This window comes from Panthera onca, chromosome C2 (genome assembly GCF_046562875.1).
Source record: "Panthera onca isolate mPanOnc1 chromosome C2, mPanOnc1 haplotype 2, whole genome shotgun sequence".
NCBI lineage: Eukaryota > Metazoa > Chordata > Mammalia > Carnivora > Felidae > Panthera > Panthera onca.
The window spans coordinates 100,885,222-100,907,634 of record NC_138347.1 but is presented as its reverse complement, the minus strand read 5'-3'; the positions used below and the strand labels follow the sequence as shown (position 1 = coordinate 100,907,634).

The window sequence follows — 22,413 nt, the reverse complement described above, 5'->3', positions numbered from 1 at the left end:
GAGAGAGACAAAGTGCAAGCCAGAGAGGGGCAGAGAGAGGGAGACACAGAATCTGAAGCAGGCTCCAGGCTCTGAGCTGTCAGCACAGAGCCCAACGTGGGGCTTGAACCCACGAACCATGAGATCATGACCTGAGCTGAAGTCGAACACTTAACCGACTGAGCCACCCAGGTACCCCTGTCTCATTTTTTTGTTGTTTATTGCAGGGAAACAACTAGGATACTTAGGGCATGCACTAAATATCTCAGAGCTAACCCATAAGGATATGAGCAGTCTTGACCCAAAGACTAATGCTTGAGAGGCAGTCTGTATATGACATTCTCTTCCTGAGGTGCTGAGGACCATGCTGAGCTGACTTTCCTTCTGCTGGGGCATAAACAGTAACTAGACAGAGCTGCAGAGAGAAGAGGGAAGGAAGAAGAAAAAATAATGCAGAAGACATAGCAATATGAACCCAAGTTACAAGCAGTATTATCCCCAGGGGAAAGAGATACCAAACAAAAATGAAGTTGAGCCCATTTCATTACATGCAATCTTTACACAGTATGGTGTTCAAGTTGGGCTAATGTTTGCATAACAATCCTGCTTTCAACTGCCTGGGTGAATTTTCTACTCTTGGATTTTAATTCATTGAATTTAAGGTCTTATGCCTTGTTAAAATGAAAAGACCACAGGGAATGAACGGTACCACGTTAGGTGGCCCACATTATTTTTTCTGAGGAATGTCTTGTTAAATGGTTACTTTCCTACTGATGCTTGGGTAAGTACTTATAACTTGGAATGGGAGACAAACAGACGTTAATTTAAATCTCTGTTGTTATTCTTACTAAATATAGCATCTAGGTGAGATTCATCATGTGCTGAGTTTAAGTTTCATGATATACACTAGAGACAGAATATTATTCATTTATAGAATGAATGAAACAGTTAAATACTATCACAGAAAAGAACTAGAAGAGCTAGTTTAGCATAGTAGGTGGTCAAAATGTAGTAGTTGACCCAGCAGTAGCACTGCTAGGAATTTACCCAAGGGATACAGGAGTACTGATGCATAGGAGCACTTGTACCCCAATGTTTATAGCAGCACTCTCAACAATAGCCAAATTATGGAAAGAGCCTAAATGTCCATCAACTGATGAATGGATAAAGAAATTGTGGTTTATATACACAATGGAGTACTACGTGGCAATGAGAAAGAATGAAATATGGCCCTTTGTAGCAACGTGGATGGAACTGGAGAGTGTGATGCTAAGTGAAATAAGCCATACAGAGAAAGACAGATACCATATGGTTTCACTCTTATGTGGATCCTGAGAAACTTAACAGAAGACCATGGAGGAGGGGAAGGAAACAAAAACAAAGAGGTAGAGTGGGAGAGAGCCAAAGCATAAGAGACTCTTAAAAACTGAGAACAAACTGAGGGCTGATGGGGGGTGGGAGGGAGGGGAGGGTGAGTGATGGGTATTGAGGAGGGCACCTTTTGGGAAGAGCACTGGGTGTTGTATGGAAACCAATTTGACAATAAATTTCATATATTGAAAAAAAAATGTAGTACTTGAGTCTATTTGAAAAATACCAGAGAACAAGCTTTGTATGTTGGTGATGAGCAGATGTGAAGCTCTGGGGAGCAGCGTTTAGAAGGGCGTATGAAGTGAGGATGATGAACCCAGGAGGAGTTTGTGGATCATATAATATAAATGTACACATCCTTGGCATACATAATATTAGCATAAAGAAGATGAAAAGTACTGAATAAGCTAAGTTCAAATTTTGCCTTGGGAATGTGGTAAAAATATAAAATTAGGAATGCCAAAGATAATATTTCCTTGTTTTGTGTAAATGGAAGCCCAGCTCATAATTATTGGAGCCCTCTCCTAATTCTTGGGGTTGCACAAGAGTTTTGGAGGCTTTAAGTTGTGCTCGACGAATAGGAAATTACTTTCAGTTTTTATTCTACTGTGATCATTGATGATGTCCTCTTTTGTCCAAGATCCCTTGGTGCCCTGAGTAGCAGGGACTGTGCCTCTATGCCACCCTTGAAGCAAGGGGTATTTGTTTTCGGTTCCTGCCATAATAAAGCACCGCAAACTAAATGCAAAAGAACATATATGAGTTGTCTCAAAATTCTGTAGGTCAGCAGACCAGGTTTCCTTGTCTCGTTTTCCTACTCCAGGTTTCAAAAGACTGAAAGCAAGATGTCAGAATGCTCAATAATATGTCCAAGCACATTCGGGTTATTGACAGAATCCAGTACCTTGTGGTTGTAAGACTGAGGTCTGGTTTCCTTCCTGGCCATCAGCTGATGACTTCCCTTAAACCTAGTGGTGTGTCTCAGGTACCAGAACATAGGCCCTGAATCTCACAGCCAGGGAGAGTATATCAGATCTTTCTCACACATACATTCTCTTTTCTACTTTTTTTTCTGCCTCCCTTGTGCCACATCTATCTGAGTCTAGTCAGATACACACACACACACACACACACACACACACACACACACACACAGATAGATAGATAGATAGATACACACACATATATACATATATATATCTGACAGGAGTCAGATATATAGCTGGATATATATATATATATATATATATATATATATATATATAGTCAGATATATAGCTGGATATATATATATATGTGTATATATATATATATACACACACACATATATAGTGCTTTTTTTTCAATATATGAAATTTATTGTCAAATTGGTTTCCATACAACACCCAGTGCTCTTCCCAAAAGGTGCTCTCCTCAATACCTATCACCCACCCTCCCCTCCCTCCCACCCCCATCAGCCCTCAGTTTGTTCTCAGTTTTTAAGAGTCTGTTATGCTTTGGCATATTATTGAGAGTGCTGCTATAAACATTGGGGTACAAGTGCCCCTATGCATCAGTACTCCTGTATCCCTTGGGTAAATTCCTAGCAGTGCTACTGCTGGGTCATAGGGTAGGTCTATTTTTAATTTTTTGAGGAACCTCCACACTGTTTTCCAGAGTGGCTGCACCAGTTTGCATTCCCACCAACAGTGCAAGAGGGTTCCCGTTTCTCCACATCCTCGCCAGCATCTATAGTCTCCTGATTTGTTCATTTTGTCCACTCTGACTGGCATGAGGTGATATCTGAGTGTGGTTTTGATTTGTATTTCCCTGATGAGGAGCAACGTTGACCTGTTGGTCATCCTGTTGGCCATCTGGATGTCTTCTTTAGAGAAGTGTCTATGCCCATGTTTTCTGCCCATTTCTTCACTGGATTATTTGTTTTTCAGGTGTGGAGTTTGGTGAGCTCTTTATAGATTTTGGATACTAGCCCTTTGTCCGATGTGTCATTTGCAAATATCTTTTCCCATTCCGTTGGTTGCCTTTTAGTTTTGTTGGTTGTTTCCTTTGCTGTGCAGAAGCTTTTTATCTTCATAAGGTCCCAGTAGTTCATTTTTGCTTTTAATTCCCTTGCCTTTGGGGATGTGTCAAGTAAGAAATTGCTAGGGCTGAGGTCAGAGAGGTCTTTTCCTGCTTTCTCCTCTAGGGTTTTGATGGTTTCCTGTCTCACATTCAGGTCCTTTATCCATTTTGAGTTTATTTTTGTGAATGGTGTGAGAAAGTGGTCTAGTTTCAATCTTCTGCATGTTGACGTCCAGTTCTCCCAGCACCATTTGTTAAAGAGACTGTCTTTTTTCCATTGGATGTTCTTTCCTGCTTTGTCAAAGATTAGTTGGCCATACATTTATGGGTCTAGTTCTGCGGTTTCTATTCTATTCCATTGGTCTATGTGTCTGTTTTGTGCCAATACCATGCTGTCTTGATGATGACAGCTTTGTAGTAGAGGCTAAAGTCTGGGATTGTGATGCCTCCTGCTTTGGTCTTCTTCTTCAAAATTACTTTGGCTATTCGGGGCCTTTTGTGGTTCCATATGAATTTTAGGATTGTTTCCTCTAGCTTCGAGAAGAATGCTGGTGCAATTTGATTGGGATTGAATTGAATGTGTAGATAGCTTTGGGTAGTATTGACATTTTGACAATATTTATTCTTCCAACCCATGAGCACGGAATGTTTTTCCATTTCTTTACATCTTCTTCAATTTCCTTCATAAGCTTTCTATAGTTTTCAGCATACAGATCTTTTACATCTTTGGTTAGATTTATTCCTAGGTATTTTATGCTTCTTCGTTCAATTGTGAATGGGATCAGTTTCTTTATTTGTCTTTCTGTTGCTTCATTATTATTGTATAAGAATGCAACTGATTTCTGTATGTCTGAAGGGAGTTCTCTGTGCCTTTCAATTTCAATGCCTTTTTCCTTCCCCAGATCAGGGAGGTTCTCAGCTATGATTTCTTCAAGTACACCTTCAGCACCTTTCCCTCTCTCTTTCTCCTCTGGAATACCAATTATGTGTAGATTATTTCTCTTTAGCGCATCACTTAGTTCTCTAATTTTCCCCTCATACTCCTGGATGTTTTTATCTCTCTTTTTCTCAGCTTCCTCTTTTTCCATAATTTTATCTTCTAGTTCACCTATTCTCTCCTCTGCCTCTTCAATCTGAGCAGTGGTCGTTTCCATTTTATTATTCAGCTTGTTTATAGCATTTTTTAGCTCCTCCTGACTGTTCCTTAGTCTCTTGATCTCTGTAGCAATAGATTCTTTGCTGTCCTCTATACTGTTTTCAAGCCCAGTGATTAATTTTATGACTATTATTCTAAATTCACTTTCTGTTATATTGTTTAAATCATTTTTGATCAGTTGGTTAGCTGTTGTTATTTCCTGGACGTTTTTCTGAGGGGAATTCTTCCGTTTCGTCATTTTGGATAATCCCTGGAGTGGTGCAGGACTGCAGGGCACTTCCCCTGTGCTGTCTTGAATAACTTGCTTTGGTGGGCGGGGCCTCAGTCAGACCTGATGTCTGCCCCCAGCCCACAGCTGGGGCCATAGTCAGACTGGTGTGTGCCTTCTCTTCCCCTCTCCTAGGGGCAGGATTCCCTGTGGGGTGGTGTGGCCCATCTGGGCTACTTGCACACTGCCAGGCTTGTGGTGCTGGGGATCTGGCGTATTAGCTGGGGTGGATCGGCAATGTGCACGGGGGCGGAAGGGGCAGGCTCAGCTCTCTTTTCCTTTGGAGATCCACTTCGGGAGGGGCCCTGCTGCACCAGGAGGGAGTCAAACCCACTGGAGGGATGGATCCACAGAAGCACAGGGTTGGGTGTTTGCGCAGTGCAAGCAAGTTCCCTGGCAGGAACTGGTTCCCTTTAGGATTTTGGCTGGGGGATGGGTGAGGGAAATGGCGCTGGCGAGCGCCTTTGTTTCCCGCCAAGCTGCGCTCTGTCGTCCGGGGCTCAACAATTCTCCCTCCCGTTCTCCTCCAGCCCTCCTGTTCTCCGCGCAGATCTGTTAACTTATAACCTTCCAGATGTTAAGTCCCACTCTCTGTCCGAACACACTCCGTCCAGCCCCTCTGCTTTTGCCAGCCAGACTCAGGGCCTCTGCTTGGCCATCGGGCCGCCCCTCCGCCCCGGCTCCCTCCCACCAGTCTGTGGAGTGCGCACCACCTCTCCGCCCTTCCTACCCTCTTCCGTGGGCCTCTCATCCGTGCTTGGCTCCAGAGAATCCGTTCTGCTAGTCTTCTGGCAGTTCTCTGGGTTATTTACGCAGGTGAGGTGGAATCTAAGTGATCAGCAAGACGCAGTGAGCCCAGCGTCCTCCTATGCCGCCGTCTTCCACCGAAGGTCTATATATTGCTTTTAAAGTCTCGTGTGATTAGATGGGACTCATCCAGTTAACCCAGAATAATCCCTCTATTTTGAGGTGAGTACCTTAATTACATCTGCAAAGTCATGTCACAGCAGTACCTAGACTAGTTGGTTAAGTAACCAAGGAACACAAGTTTTCTTGGACATCTTTAGAATTCTGCCTGTCACACATAGTCACCTTGAATGAGGTGGGGAACCTTTATGTCTAGGCTTTACTTAACCCACTGACATCAAAAAGCACTTCATGATGAGGTTTTACCCTCCTCGAGAGCTCTTCAAGGAGATGAAACTCCCTGATAATCAGCTAACCATAAACTTCTTGATTATCCCCTGTCTGTGGAAAATCTATCCCTTCTCTCTCTTTTCTCTCCTCTCTGGTTTATCAGACATAATCTTCTCACTGAGATGAGGCTATCACAATGACTATGAGAGATATATCTTTAGTTAGTTTATGTTTTGTATCTTCTTAAACCCTATGTTGACCATTCCCTTGAGACAAGAAAATACAAAATTTCTGGTCATAGCCCCATAATAAGAAGATAGAAGTAGAACAAATGAAAGTTAATATCTCAAGAAATTATTCTGCCATATTAAAAAACTAGGTTGTGGCATTAGTAATTTTTTATTGGCATTTATTTGAAATGATTGCTATGTTTTTTGACATATGTTAACATGGCAGCATGTTAACAATTAAAGAAATATATGGTATAAACAGGTCCAACAAAATAGGTAAATTCAAAAAGTTCACAGTTAGATTAAGGAAGAGTCAGATGTCTATTAGCTTGCTACAGCTACCGTAACAAAGTATCACAGACTCAGTGGCTTAAACAACAGGAATTCATCTCCAAATTCAAGAGGCTAGAAGTCTGAGGTAAAGATATCCACGTGTTGTCAGTCAAAGCACTAAAGGAAGATCAGTCTCAGGCTTTTCTTCTAGGTTTAGTGCTCCTTGCCTGTGTAACTTCAGTCTTCAGATAGTGTTCTCCATGCATGCATGTTAGTCTCTGTGTCCAAATGGCCCCATTTTATAAGAACACCAGTCATATTGGACTAAAGTTTACCTGAATGACCTCATTTTAACTTGGTTATCTCTGTAATGATGTTATTGCAAAATTATGTCCTATTCTGAAATACTGAGAGTTAGAACTCAAACATACCTTTATCTAGGGGGGATGCAATTCAACCCTTCACTGTGGCTTTCTTGACACTCAACATGATATGCTATCACTTGCATGTTTGCTTTTATGTCACTCTAGGTATTTCACAGAAAGGGTATGTGTCTGGAGTTGAAAAGTGGGCTTTATTTTAAGTTTGGCTACTTATCTACAGTAGCCTAGCTGTCTTGTGGTTTGGAGTAAGGTAGGAATGGAGAGAGAGATTGAGGAAGGCTGAGCATTAAGCATCCTCATGGCAAGCTTCTGGCTTGCCCTCCCTGACAACATTCTTCTGGGATGATAAGACGACTAAATAACATTGCCCTACTATTGTAGTTTGGAGGGGAGCCCAGGGAGAGCCAGGAGCCAAAATAAGGTTTCAAACCAAATTCCCTAAAAGAAGGTGTAATAATGGGGTTGTCTTTTTTATCGTGTGATAGCCTCAGAATTAGTAAAATTTCATAGATTAGAATGATGGTTTTCTCTTCAAAGCAAAGTGAAATAATAATAAAAGAAATTTATATGGCAGATATTTTTGAGAGGCAGTGAACAGGAGTCACTTTCAAGAGACCCAGGTAAATCCACTGAGGGTAGTGAAGTGGACTGCTCAGGGCTGCTTGCTGCTGGCTAACTGGAAGATGCTAACTGTCCCAGATTTTGAATCCAAATGTTGTGAATCCAATGTCTCTACAATACCCAGTGGTACTCCCTTCCATCATCACTCATCTCCTACTTAGAGTATTGACACCACTTGTTTATTGTCCTTTCCTCCAAATGTATTCCTCCTAAGAATGATATGCAGGGAAGCCATAACGAGCTGGTCAAAACACAGGCATGAGCATCTCTCAACTTAATAATTATTTTTCACTAATTAGCCATAGACTTACCCATTTAGTGACCTTGTTCATATAGCTCTTCTTTCTAAAATATTCTACTTCTTTTTCTGTTAACATACATCTACGTGCTATTAAAAATTCAACTCAAAAGCCTGTTGCTTTCTCTTAATTTTGTAGAAAAATTTAAAAGTTCACTTTTCAAATGTTTCCAGAAAACCACTTAATTGTTAACAATATTTTGGCTAAGGTTGACAGGAACCTGCAATAGAGAGACATGTGGGCTTGCATGGTGTCTAGTAATCATTTGGGAGCTGACTCAAATCTACTCCACAGTTGGAGCTTAGAGATGCACAGACATACCTAATTTACTGGAAGAGAACAAGGAGCACAAGACACTCTGTTTTGTTTTTTCCATGGTGTATATTACACACTGCTATCAGTAAAAGAAGGTCAGTTTTGTTTGCAGGGTAGCACAAAATGGCTTCAAGTGACCTTATCCCCCATCAGAATGTCTGGTGTTTACAATATCCTGTATTGGAATTGCTTTGGTAAAACTTTGTCTCCAGAAAATCCTGTTGAAAAATACAAGTTATCTGAAAAATTCTGCATCTCTGGTTTCTCTTGTATCTATGCCCTCCCTTACATCTTTCTTGCCACTATTGGCGATAAAATTTATTCTATCCTAGTGATGGTCTCCAGTCTTCATTAACTTGATTAAATGACAACAGTACCATCAGAGTTCTTATTTTAAAAACTCTAAGGAATATTTAAGTCTGATGCTCAAGAAAGCACATATCTCTCAATCGTCTCCTGAATAAAACCCAAACCTGTTTTCAATTTACAGCCCTATGGACTACATTGGAACCATACCACATAGTTACTCTTTTTAGACCTGCTCTGTAGTTCTCAAAGGGCACCACAGAATCATCTAGGAGGCATGCTTATTAGTCAGATCACTAGTCCCCACTGTTGGACTTTCTCACTCAGGAGGTCTGGAGAAGACCCAAGAATTTGCATTCCTAACAATTTACTATATGCTGTTGAAGTTTACAATCCTAGGAGCACAATTTGAGAATAGTTTCTTTAAACACTTATGTCTCCATGTTTTGTTCTTGCTTTTTCCATTACTTGGCCTTGCTTTTCTTTCCATTCACTTTTTACTTTTTTAAAAAAATATATGTTTATTTATTTTTGAGAGAGAGAGAGAGACAGAGTGTGAGCAGGGGAGGAGCAGAGAGAGAGGGAGACACAGAATACGAATCAGGCTCCAGGCTCTGAGCTGTCAGCACAGAGCCTGACTCAGGGCTTGAACTCATGAACTGCGACATCATGACCTGAGTCAAAGTTGGATGCTCAACCGACTGAGCCACCCAGGCACCCCACTTTTTTTTAAATGTCAAATGGCACTTTCCTTAAAAAAAAGTAATTCCAATAGTTTTTCTTCTTTGTTTCCATAACAATTTTTTTTCTAAAACACTTTGATACATACCTTGATCATAATAACCATTAGCTCATATTCCAATTATTTGTTTTTATATAATTGTTGCATCTTGCTAGAGTTGAAATTCTCTTTTAGGCAATTAAATCCCTACAGTGTAGCCTGAATATAGCACAAAGCAGGTATACTCTATAGATTCATTAAATGTATGAATAAATAATTGAATGAGTGTAAATTATGAGAGAAAGAGAGATCATACTGACTCTGTAGCTTTGATTACAATGGGTTAATTTATTATAACTATTTACTACAGACTGTAACAATTGAAGGGAAAAAAATCATCTGATTTTGGAACAAGATAGAAGAATAATTCTGAAAGAAAATAGGTTGGTTAAGTAAAGATAGCCTGAGTATAATCCCTGAGTTTTGGAAGTCATAAGATAGTGGTAGGATTTGAGCCCACCAGGGCAATTAAAAAGAGGGTAAGGGGACAAGTAAAGATATACCTTGTACTACTTCTAAATAATGTCTATCTGCGGTGACACAGGCAGCCAGTGTGCAAATATTGTTAAAAGCTAGTAAGACTCTTCTCAGATCTGAGTTCCCAGATCTTCTTATTCTGAGTTGAACTGCCCCTACTATACTTTATCATTAAGCATTCGACTCTCACCATCTACACCCATTACTCCAGATTCAATGTAAGTCTTCAAATAGATCATAGCTTGAATGACCTAGATGTGAAAGTGAAAGAGATCCCCACTACTTCCTAGGCTTACCATTCATAGTGGATAAGCAAATTTGCAGAACTTGAATACTGATTATTTAGGGGAAATTACTCTAGAAAAGAAAAATAGATAATTTCATTTTAAATTTAAACTTGGAATAATAGGTTGCTTATGCTTTGTAGTTAGAATGTTTATCAATAAATCATTGAGAAATGTTATCTTGGCAACATATCATTTTGTTGCATCAAATGATGTGGTACAGAAACAGTCATTGTGTTTTTCTCAGTCAGTGTTGTCAGTTATTCTAATGTTTCTCTTCATTCATCTCTAATGTTTTTCTTGGGCTGATAATATGACAAAATCAAGGAGAATATATTCTACTTCCAGCAGCATTTTCTACTCTGACTACTGGACTTAAACAATCTTGTAAAAAATTTTAAATAAAATTGTGGATTTCTTTTGCATGTATTGATTTCACCATGAATCAGCTCAGAAATAGCTAGTCACTTAAAATTTCCTAGGAGATCACAGCCAAAATTTAGGTCATTTTCTGAGTTTAAATTTTAAAAATGGAAAAAGCTAAAAAAGATCAGAATCAGAACAAAAGTCTGCCCCCAAACACCAGTTTATATAAAGGGTTTTCTCTTTTTTTAAAAAAGAACTCTTTCTTGACTATATCTGGATAAAACATAAAAACCTTTTTTCCTCACTTCCAATGCAGAGTTAATGTCTTCAAACATAAGTTGTTTATTCTAAGAGAGAAAAATATCTAAGAGAGAGAGAAAAAAATACATGTATATATAAAACTGTGGTGTTGTGTATGTGTGCATGCATGTGTGTGTGTTAAGGGAAAGCAATGATAATTCAAAAACTCCTTTAGAAGTAACAAATCAGGGGTGCCTGAGTGTCTCAGTTGGTTGTGTACCCGACTTTGGCTCAGGGCATGATCTTGTGGTTTGTGGGTTCGGGCCCTACGTTGGGCTCTGTGCTGACAGCTCAGAGCCTGGAGTCTGCTTCCCATTCTGTGTCTCCCTCTCTCTCTGCACCTCCCTGGCTCGTGCTCTGTCTGTCTCCCAAAACTGAATAAACGCTAAAAAAAATTTGTTTTTTGAAGTCACAAATCAAAGTGGATTCAGAAAAATAGTGAGTTTGAAATCTGTCTTCTACATTTATTTCTTGTGTGCATTTGAGACTTTAAATTTTCTGCACATCCATTTCTTCAGATGTAAGATGGGAATAATGTCTACTTTGCATTGTGTCATTTGTGGAAATAACGAGATAATGTAAGTAATGCATCTAATAAAATAATTGAGAGGTGTAAACTTAATAATAATAATACTTATTATTATAACACACCTGTTCTTTGCAACTCCTCTAGTATTTCTGCTAAGCCCAGGACCAAAAAGATTAATTGGAGTTCTTCTTTTTTTTTTTTTAATGTTTATTTATTTATTTTGCAAGAGAGAGAGAGAAAGAACATAAGTAGGTGAGGGGCAGAGAGAGAGGGAGAGAGAATCCCAAATAGCCTCCGCACAGTCAGTGCAAAGTCCAATGTAGGGCTCAACCTCACAAGCCGTGAGCCACCCAGACGCCCCTACTTGGAGTTGTTACTCAAGCTCTGTACTAGCATCAGGGACTTGAGAGAACTGCAAGAAAAAATATAAGCCACATGAAATATCAGCTATTTTAAAAGTACCAATGGTCTATATCCAAGTTCAAGGATCCCCTTGTTTGGTAAACTTCTACAGATTGAGATAACTGGCTGGAAATAATGCCTTATCAGTAATCAGAAACCAGAACCATCAGTCAGGTGTATCTATTTTAGGGAACATCCAAAAAGACCACAATTTGAGGACCTCTATTTTGACAGACCAACAAAATAAAGTAAGTATATCTGAGACCTACAAACACACAAACTCATCATGTGTTTTACTATGTTCCAGCAATTCCTAGCCTAACTCTTTTGGATTCACACTGATGTTTATTTACACCTGAAGTTATGTTACTGAAAATATGAAGAAAATGGTAAAAATTTAACTACAGTATAGTTTGCCATGAGACATATAACCACACATACATTTTTCCTTTTGCTTATTAGCTTCATTCTCATAGAAATACTTGCTGCAATAGCAGCAAAGTTGGAATGAGCTTATAATGAATACCACTGCATCCTTTTAAAATTCACCTACAACATATATACATTCATATTTTATTCCCTCAGAGAGTCTCCCTTAAAATTTCTTGCAGGGCTGGTTTAGTGGTCACAAACTCCTTTACTTTTGTTTGTCTGGGAAACTTTTTATCTCTCCTTCTATTTTGAATGACAGCCTTACTGGATAAAGAATTCTTGGCTGCATATTCTTCTGATTCAGCACACTGAATATATCCTGACACTCCATTCTGGCCTGCCAAGTTTCTGTGGATAGGTCTGCTGCAAATCTGATCTGTCTTCCCTTGTAGGTTAGGGACTTTTTTTCCCTTGCTGCTTTCATGATTCTCTCTTTGCCTGAGTCTTTTGTGAATTTGACTATGATATGCCTTGTTGATGGTTGGTTTTTGTTGAATCTAATGGGGGTCTTCTGTGCTTCCCGGATTTTGATGTCTGTGTCTTTCCCCAAGTTGAGAAAGTTTTCCGCTATGACTTGCTCACAAAACCCTTCTACCCCAATTTCTCTCTCTTCTTCTTCTGGGACCCCTATGATTCTGATGTTGCTCCTTTTTAATGAGTCACTGATTTCTCTAATTCTTAAATCGTGCTCTTTTGCCTTCATCTCTCTCTTTTTTTCTGCTTCCTTATTCTCTATAAGTTTGTCCTCTATATTGCTGATTCTCTGTTCTGCCTCATCCATCCTTGCCACCACTGCATCCATCTGTGATTGCAGCTCCATTATAGTATTTTTAATTCCATTCTATTTTTTACTTCTTTTATCTCTGCAGAAGGGGATTCTAATCTATTTTCAACTCCATCTAGTATTCTTATTATCGTGACTCTAAATTCTGGTTCAGACACCTTACTTATATCTGTGTTGGTTAAATCCCTGGCTGTCGTTTTTTTGTGCTGTTTCTTTTGGGGTGAATTCCTTCGTTTTGTCATTTTGAAGGGAGAAAAGGAGTTAGTGAGGTAGAAAAATTAAAATTAAAAAACTAAAATTAAAAAAATATTAAAATTAAAAAGTTAAACACACACACACACACAAAAATGGAATAAATGATGCTGGATCCCAGGTGTATTTTGGTCTGAGTGTTGAAAGTGGTTTGACAGATTAGAGGAAAAAAAAGGGGGGGAGGAGAAAAAGAAAAAAAAGGAAATTGTTTGAGAATTTGAAAAAAAGAATAAACTGAAGTAGACTAAAATGAGATGATGGGAGTAAAATAGAATTTGAAACATTTACATAAAAGCAAAAAATACAGTAAGAAAGTTAAAGAAAAATATTTTAATAGAAATGTAAAGTAAAAATGAAGTTTTTCTCTTTCTGCATTCAAGAAAAATTATAGAAATGAAAAAGAGAGAAAAAGGAAAAAAAATTAAATCATTTGAAAATTTGAAAAGATCAATACACTGAAGTAGACTAAAATAAAATGATGGAAGTAAAATAGAATTTGAAAAAATTTACACAAAAGTAAAAAATATAGTAATAAAAATTAAAGAAAAATATGTTTAATAAAAATTGAAAATAAAAATGAATTTTTTCTCTTTCTGTATTCAAGAAAAAGACAAGAAGTGTAAAAGAGAGGAAAAAAGAAAGAAAATTGAATAGATGGACCTGCAATCAGATTGAAGTAGGACTGAAATTACTTTGTTTTCCCCTAGAAGTCAGCATATGTAGTGGTTTATAGTCCATATACTAAGCAGGTGGTGAGATTTGTGTTCTTGAAGAGTGAAGTTGGCCCAGTTGGGCGGGGCTCAGTTTAATGGCTCAGCTCTCCACTGGATGGTGCTGCTAGCCTACTGGGGTGGTGTTGAGGCACTTGTAGGTGTGTATGCGCATGTGCAAGAGTGGTGAAAATGGCACCACCCAGCTACCCAGTCTCTAGTTTTGGAACTCTGTTCTCCCGGTTCAGCAATTGCGCACCCATCCTCTGTCTTCAGCTCTCATCCACTCGCCGCTTTTTCACTCTCCGTGACCAGGCCCCAGGCAGTACCTCTTTCCCGGGTTTTGTCTCAGATGTGGCTGTTTTCCCTGCCACATTACTTCTGAAGGACTGTGGCTTTTTGACCCATTCTACCCCTCTGCGGGAGGGTCTCACTGAGCAGTGGCAGAATGAGCAATGGCCGAATGTCGGCTGCACCCAGGAACGCTTGCTGGACCCTGCTGCTGCTGGTGCCCCGAGACTGTGGCCAGGTGCCAGCCCGCCCCAGAAAAAGTTCGTGAGACAGTGTAGCAGCAGCGTTTCAGGGATTATGGAAAATCACAACACACATCTGGCACTAGGCTTCACCCTTAACGACCTTGTTCCAGCACCAGCGAATGTGGCCGTTTTCTGGGGTCTGCTGGGACCAGGTGGCTTCAACAGTCTCTACCAAATGTCCTTCCAGCAGTGGAACCGCTTTTCCCCGTGTGGCCCAAGAACCTCCTGGACCCCACTCTGCTCCTGGGGATTCACCCTTCCCACCAGAGCACCGCCAGGTATGGAGCTGCGAAGTTGCAGCCTTTGTGCTCCCCTTATTTACAGTCTTAATGGAACTTAAACCCTCTCCTTTCTCCTTTCTCCCTTTTTAGTTTAGCCCCTGAGGCTGTTTCCAACTTTCCACTTTCTCTCCAGCTCCTTTTGGGAAGGGGTACTTTTCCCATATTCTCTCACCCCCACCGTCTCTGTCCTCTCTCCCCTTGCAAAAACACCTCCCTTCCTGCTCCTTGCTCCCCAAGTTCACCTCTCCACACCATGTACCTGCTGAATTCTGTGGTTCAGGTTGTGCAGATTGTTGTGTTAATCCTCCAGTCAGTTTTCTAGGTGTGTAGGATGGTTTAGTGTTGGTCTGGCTGTATTTCATGGACATGAGACACAAAAACAGCTTCCATGCTGTTCTGCCATCTTGGCTCCCAACCCATGCCCAAGGGTTTTTATGTTGTTTCATATTTACCGTTTCATGGTTTTCTTCACTTTTTTCCTGTATTATTTCCTTATTACAATACAGCATCATTCTCATCCTCACTTATTGTCAAGAATAGCACATTTTTATAATATGCAGGTCCAACAATACAATTTTATAATTATTGTTTATAAAATTGCTCTTTAAATCACATAAGGGAAGGATGGAGAAGAAATATATAATTTTACTGTGTGTCATACCACCTATATAATTGCCTTTGGTTTTTCATGTGGATTTGAATTAGTCATTGGTGTCATTTCTTTTCAGCCTGAATAACTTGCATGGCATATTTCTGAGTGCACATGTATGATAGCAAAAAATTCCTTCCATGTCTTCATCTAGAAATGTCTATTTCATCTTCATTTTAGAAAGATAGTTTTGCTGGATATAGTTTTCTTGGTTAACAGTTTTTTTTTTCTTTTAGCACTTTGAAAATAGCATTCTAGTGTCTTTTACATTCATTGTTTCTGACGATAAATCATGCGTTAATTCTCCTGAGGTGACCTTGTATATGTCAAGTCATGATTCTCTTGACATTTTCAGGATTTTGTCTTTTTGTCTTTCAAGACTTGTACTATGATGTGTCTGGGTATGTAGCTCTTTGCATAGATACATTTTGGAGTTTGTTGAGCTTCTTGGAAGTGTGGATTAATGTTATTAACTAAATTTGTGATGTTTTAGCCATTATTTCTTTTAGTGTATTTTCTGTCTCTTACCTTTTCTTCTCTCTTCCTAACAATGATAATAATCCCATTTTATGTTTATTAGTAACTTTAATTCTGTCCCACATTTCTCTGAGTCTCTGTTTGCTTGGCTTCATTTTTTACCTTTGTGTATTTCAGATTGCCTAAATTCTACTGATCTATTCAGAGTTTGCTGATTCCTCCTTCTGCCAGCTCCAACATACTCTTATTCATTCTGGTGATTTTTTTTTTCATTTCTGTTATTGTAATTTTCAGCTCTGGAATTTCTATTTGGTCCCTTTTTATAATTTCTATCTCTTTATTGATATGCTAATTTCATTCACACATAGTTTTCCTTCATCTTTTGTCCATGGTCATCTTTAGTTATTGGATCTTAATTAAGATTTAAGAGACTTTACTTAAAGTATTTGTCTATTAAGCCCAATATTGGCTTGCTTCATCAGGAGTTTCTGTCAATTTATTTTTGAAAACTGGATAGTTGGGATATTATAATGTGGTAAATCAAGGAATCAGATTCTCTTCCTTCCCCAGGATATGCTGTCATTGATCTTTAAGACTGAAGTTGTCCATTTGTTTAGTGCCTTTTTCAAACTGGTTTTCAAAAGTTAAGTTCCTTGCCATAGAAGGTCTCTGTTCTGCTATCTCAGGGGTCACCAGTCACCTGTCACAGATGTCCTTAAATGCCTGGAACCAAAAGAAAAAGAAAAAAAAGAATACTGCTTTCCCAGTATTTGTAGCTTGGCTGGGAACTGGGGGTAGTCCTTCACTGCTAAGCCAGGCTGCCTACAATCCTGCCTTAGTTTTTCTCACCTTCTTTTGTGGGAATACACAGATCTGCCAGAGACACATGCACAGGGATCTCTTAGGACATTTCTGAGCATGCATCCAGCCCTGGGCATGCACACTGGACTCTGTGCCCTATTGTATGTGTTGTTCCTTCTGAGCCCTTATTACTGCAAGAAGCTTCTTCCTCAGACTCCACATTCCTGGGCTTTTGGAACAGTGTGCTGCTTGCCTAATCTGCTGTCCCCTTCCTTAGGCAGGCATGAGCAGTGTGTATTTTTAAAATTTTCAACAGACATCACCACCAACATCCACAAATCCATAGCAGTCCAAGATTGGGGATGGGGGGTGATAAACCAAAGATCAGCCTTTTTTTTTTTTTTTTTTTTTTTTTTTTTTGCCTGTCCTTCAGGAAACCACCAGACAGATCAAAAGACACAACCACAGTGTTTTAAGAACAAGGCCCATATTAGTCTTCTATCACCAGCAAGCTACACCAGGAATGAAGGCCACCATTCACATCACCACCAAGGGAAGAGGGTGATGGTAAACTGCTGAGTGACAATGGCACAGTACTCTCTTACTGAAATTCAGCTGTCCTTCTCTTCATTAGGCTGTCACTCGGTTGTTGTGTGTTTTGAATTAGATTACAGAAATCCAAAAACTTGATTTTTTCAGTCTTTGACTGCTTATGTTTTTTTCCTGTGGAAGGACTGATTCTTTGAACACCTTACTCAGTTATTTTCTCTGATGTCACTTTCCAAAATTAGGTTTTACTAATTTTTGCTGGCATTGAAAATGCAACTGATATGGTTGTATTGATCTTATGTCTAGCAACTTGCTAAAATCCACTGTGAATTTTAGTATTTTTCTGTGTGTTTTCATATTAGTAATATCATCTGCAATTAGTTGCAATTTTACTTTTTCCTGTCTGATTCTTATACTTCTTATTTTATAACATTATGCTGTTAATGTAGGCAAATTCTATTCTGTTCAATTCTATTTTCTCTTTGGAATGGGAAGTGAATTATATACTCCTAAGAAGTGTGAGAGAGGACTGATAGGATCATAGTTTTAAGATAGAGCCCTGGAGAATGTGTTAAGTAGTCATTATAAAAAATTGCCAAAATGAATGAATAGGGAAATGTAATAGGGTTTCAGGGCAGAATTTAAGGTCTTATAGAAGATAAAGATCATGGATTTATTCTTCTACTGAAATGTACACTGATGAAAATTTTTCCAGCAATGATCAGCTGCCCCAAATATAGACTAGGATAAAGTAGGATCAACATTAATTCAAAATTTATTTCATGTATGTGGTTGAGGGAACAAAATGAAATATAAAATGTGTTCAATGAGGTAAGTGAAAAAATCTCAAATGTGTAAGTCAGTGTTTTTTACATAGGCTTACTCCCATGAACCATTACCCAGATCAACATAAGGAATATCTTGATAACCCAGAAATATCTGATGCGCCTTTACCCAGTTTACTCCCAACTCATCAGTGATCATTATTCTAGCTTCTGTCACCATTAATTAGAATTGCCACTTTTTGAACTTCATATTACTGGAGTTACACATTGTATATTATTTTGTATCTGGCTGTTTTTGTTCATCAAAATATCTGTAAGATTCATCAATGTTGGTTTGTGTATTAGTGGTTTGTTTTTAGTGCTGTGGAATATTCCATTATATGAGTAAATTACTACCTATTAATCAGTTACTAATTGATGGCTGGGTTTGCAGTTGCTGAGTTTTCTGAGAAGCAGATACTGAGACAGACTTAGATGTGCAAAAATATATTGTGGGCTAACCCCTAAAAGAAATGGGAAGGAAGAGTCATTGGACTGTGATCTCAACCAGCCCATAAAGGAGGTTCAAAGCAAAGACAGTCCAATAGAAGAACCCTGCATTGCCAAAAGACGGCTAGGTCCTTAGTAATTCATTACTGGGGGGTGGGGGAGTGGTAGAGGGGGGATTGCTCTCAAAAGTTTGTAACCTTGGCTGCTATTGCCTTGCTCACATATTGGCTGGACACTGCTCAAAGAAGACCTCGGATACCATAACTTCACTCAGTTAATTGCCAGGGCAACCCCGAGAAAAGTGTGACACCAGTCCAAAAGCTGAGACAGATTCTGAAGACCAGGAGGCAAGTCTTTGCTTGGAATTGAATCTAAGCAATTATGATTTCATCTCTATTTCAGCCAGAGTCCTCCCCTCCCTACTCTCAGTTTTTGACTATTATAAATAAATCTGAAATGATCATTATTGTAAAAACTTTTGATACTGATCAACGTGGTTTATAGGGTAGCTATATATTTATCTTAAAGAAATACTATCTGTATCAACTATGCTTTAATAATTTAAACAAGGGAAAAAAAGGAAAAAGAAAAGAAAAGAGAAAAAAGAAGAGAAGAGAAGGAGAAGAAAGGGAAGGGTAGGGAAAGAGAAAGGGGAAGGGAAAGGGAAAGGGAAAGAGAAGGAAAGAAGTACTGTTAATTTGCAAAGTGGTTGGGCCAAGTTTCCTTACCACAAAAAATGTAGAAGTATCTGTTGCTCTACATTTTCATCAACCCTTAGTTTTGTCAGTCTTTGAATATGTTCCTTTGTACTAAAGTTTGCTTATCCATTCACTGATAGGCATTTGAAGTGAATCTGCTATAAATATCCATCTACAAGTCTGCTGGTTTGTATGTGAAGTGTATGTTTAAATTTTTAAGATACTGCAAACTGTGTTTTGATATTACTTGTACATTTTACATCCCTACTAGAAATATATGAAAGTTCCAGTTATTCCATATTTTTGTCCAAACTTGGTATGATTAATCTTTATAACTTCATCCATTCTGGTGGTGGTATCTTACTGTAATTTACACTTGGATTTTCTTAATAATTAGTGATGTTGAAAATCTTCTCATGTGCTTACCATTTATACTTATTCTTCACTGAAATGTTCATCAAAATGTAGACCATTTATAACTTGGATCTTAGTTTTCTTCATTATTAAATTGGAAAAGTTCTTTACATATTCTAGACACAAGTCTTTTTTCAGATAGATTTTATATGTATATATATTACAAGTGTTTTTTTCCCCAGGTCTATGGCTTGCCTTTTGATTATCATAGCAGTGTAATATGAAGAATAATTTTCATAAAGTACAATTACTGACTTTTTCTTTTATATTTTGTACATTGTTTGTTATATGTCTTTGTGAAACCCAAGGCACTAAGATTTTTGCTGATATATTTATCTTGTAATTTAAGCTCTTACATTTATATTCAGGATTCATTTTGAGTTAATTTATGTATACTATGTGAGATTAGGAATAGAGGCTTTTTTTTTTTTCCTTTTTAAAAGATATCACTATGCAATTTTTCTACCACTTCTTGTTTAGAAGATTATCCTTTCCTGGTTAAAGTGCTTGGAGGGTTTAAAAACAATCAGTAGGGGGATGCCTGGGTGGTTTAGTTGGTTAAGCGACTGACTTCGGCTCAGGTCATGATGTCATACTCCGTGAGTTTGAGTCCCACGTCAGACTCTGTGCTAACAGCTCAGAGCCTGGAGCTTGCTTCCTATTCTGTGTTGTGTCTCCCACTCTCTCTGTCCTCCCCCACTCATACTTTGTCTCTCTCTGTCTTTGAAAAGTGAATAAACCTTAAAAGAAATTTTTTTTTAAACAATCAGTAGGCCATTACAGGTGTGGTGTAATTTCAGGACTCCTTTGTTTCTTTGCTCTATTTATCTGTATTTATACCATTATTGCAGTGTTTACATTATATCGCTTTATAATACATGTTAAAATCAGGGAGTATATGTCCTCAACATTTGCTTTTCTTTTCAGTCAGCCTTTTAATATCCATATCAATTTTAGAATTTTCTTCTCTATTCCCATAAAAATAGAGGCCACTGGGGTTTTAGTAGGGATGATATTGAATCAATATATCCATTCATTTAGGATATAGACAACTTAGAAGTGTTGAGTCTTTTCCCCATGAACAAGATGTATTTCTTTCTTTCTTTAGGTCTTCCATATTTTTTCTTACCGATGTTTTATGATTTTGGTGTATAGTTATATAATATCTTTTGCCAGATTGATCCTTAATTAATTAATATTTTTGATGCTATTATAAATGGCATTTTAATAATAATACTCTAAAACTTCCATTTCCAATTGTTTACTGCTAGTGTATAGAAATATAATTGTTTTGTAATTGGTCTTATATCCTGCAACATTGCTAAATTCACTTATTAGTCCTAGTAGCTTTATTTGTAGATTCTTTCAGATTTTCTGCATTAATGACTAAGCCATCTATAAATAAGCAATTTCAGTTCGTCCTTTCCAACATAGATGTCTTGTATTCATTTCTCTTGCCCCAGCTATCTTGTTCAATAGAAGTGGCAGAATGGAAATCATTGCTTTGTTCATAATCTTAGGGGGAAAGTATTTAATCTTTCACTATGACATATGATGTTTTGTGCTTTCCTTTTATCATATTGAGAAAGCTTCCTTCTACTTTGAGTTTGTGGAGAGATTTTTATTACAAGTGAATTTTAATTTTCTCAAATGTTTTTCTCTAGACCTATTGATATTCTCATGTGGTTTTTTCTTGTTTTGTCTGATAACATGGAAAAATTCATTAATTAGTTTCCAAATGTTAGACTAGCTGGGATAAACCCCACTTGGTCATGCTGCATTATTCTTTATACATTTTACAACCAAGAAGTGAGATACCATGATATGTCAGGCCAAATATTGAAAGGTAAATGAGGTTATATTAAAATTTTACGGCTCGTGCCAAATTCAAAATTAATTATATGTAACTCAGGATATGAGTGAATTATCTTTAAAATGACATATTACATAAGTCACAAGATATATGAAAGTGTAAGTATTAACTCTTTCACAAATAATATATAATAATAAGTAGAGCAAAAGCCAGTTTTGTACCCTGTTCTGTAGCACACAGATGAATATACTGTAGTATGAAATTCCACTGTTACTACATGTTCTGTAGACTCCATGTTATTGTATAGATACCTTTAGTTGGGAAGTGTTATTTGGTGGCCAGAAGCCGTGATGACATAATTCTTTAAGTTATTCTTCATCTGAATATTTATATATAGCCTATTCCAAATAAACTAATTGAAAAAAAAAGTAACAAATATGAAAAAAAGTTAAAATAAATACTAAAAATGTCTTAGACAATAACTAAAGCAAAGAATAAAAGGCCTAATGATCACCGGACATCTTCTAGTGAAAGAGAGAGAGAACATTATCTCCCTTATCACTCTGTAATCAGGTTCAGTAATAAAACTTGAATGGTTTGTCTGTGAAAGTGTTTTTTCCCTCTCTCATGCTATTTGCCCTCAGTTACACATCTCTAAACATTTTATTAAATATCCTGCCTCTAATCATCCCCTTCACGCTTCGGAGCAGCCAAGCACCTATATTTTGAAAACGTAAACTTGACTCTTAGCACTTGATTAGTTTCTCCACTGAAGCCCGTGTGCGCGCAGTCCCCCCGCGGATCCTGCGGTTATTGTTATGTCATCTCAGACAGCCACTCCACAGGGGCTCGAGGCCCTGCCAGTCCCAAGCCTCTGCCATTTACCTCTACTGATTTTACTGCCAAGTTCAGCGCTCTGAAAAGAGAATAACCAGCCATGAGCAACATGTTCTTTTTCTGCAGACTGACAGGGCTGCGCTTTAATCTCCTCTTGTGTCTCATAACAGAAGCTTTTATAACGGTTTTTGCTGACTGTCAGACTGTTCTAAGCCACCGCTCACTATCCAGTGAGGGGGAGAAGACTTTAGAATTATTTACATTTAGTTGACAAGAAGGATGTTGAAAATGAAACGTACATATGGTAAAATGCTGGGGTATGCCTTAGAATTGGTATTCTGAATGGAGTTTTTTGTTTTTTTTTTCTT

General features: G+C 38.1%; 1 long non-coding RNA gene across 1 annotated transcript; it reads right to left on the bottom strand.

The window, feature by feature from the left end:
- Positions 1-16,137: 16,137 nt before the first annotated feature.
- On the bottom strand, positions 16,138-22,160 carry LOC132683334 (uncharacterized). Its single transcript, XR_009612168.1, has 2 exons — positions 22,094-22,160; positions 16,138-16,382 (listed from the first exon to the last, which is right to left on the bottom strand). It is a non-coding gene; the product is annotated as an uncharacterized LOC132683334 (long non-coding RNA).
- Positions 22,161-22,413: the final 253 nt, after the last annotated feature.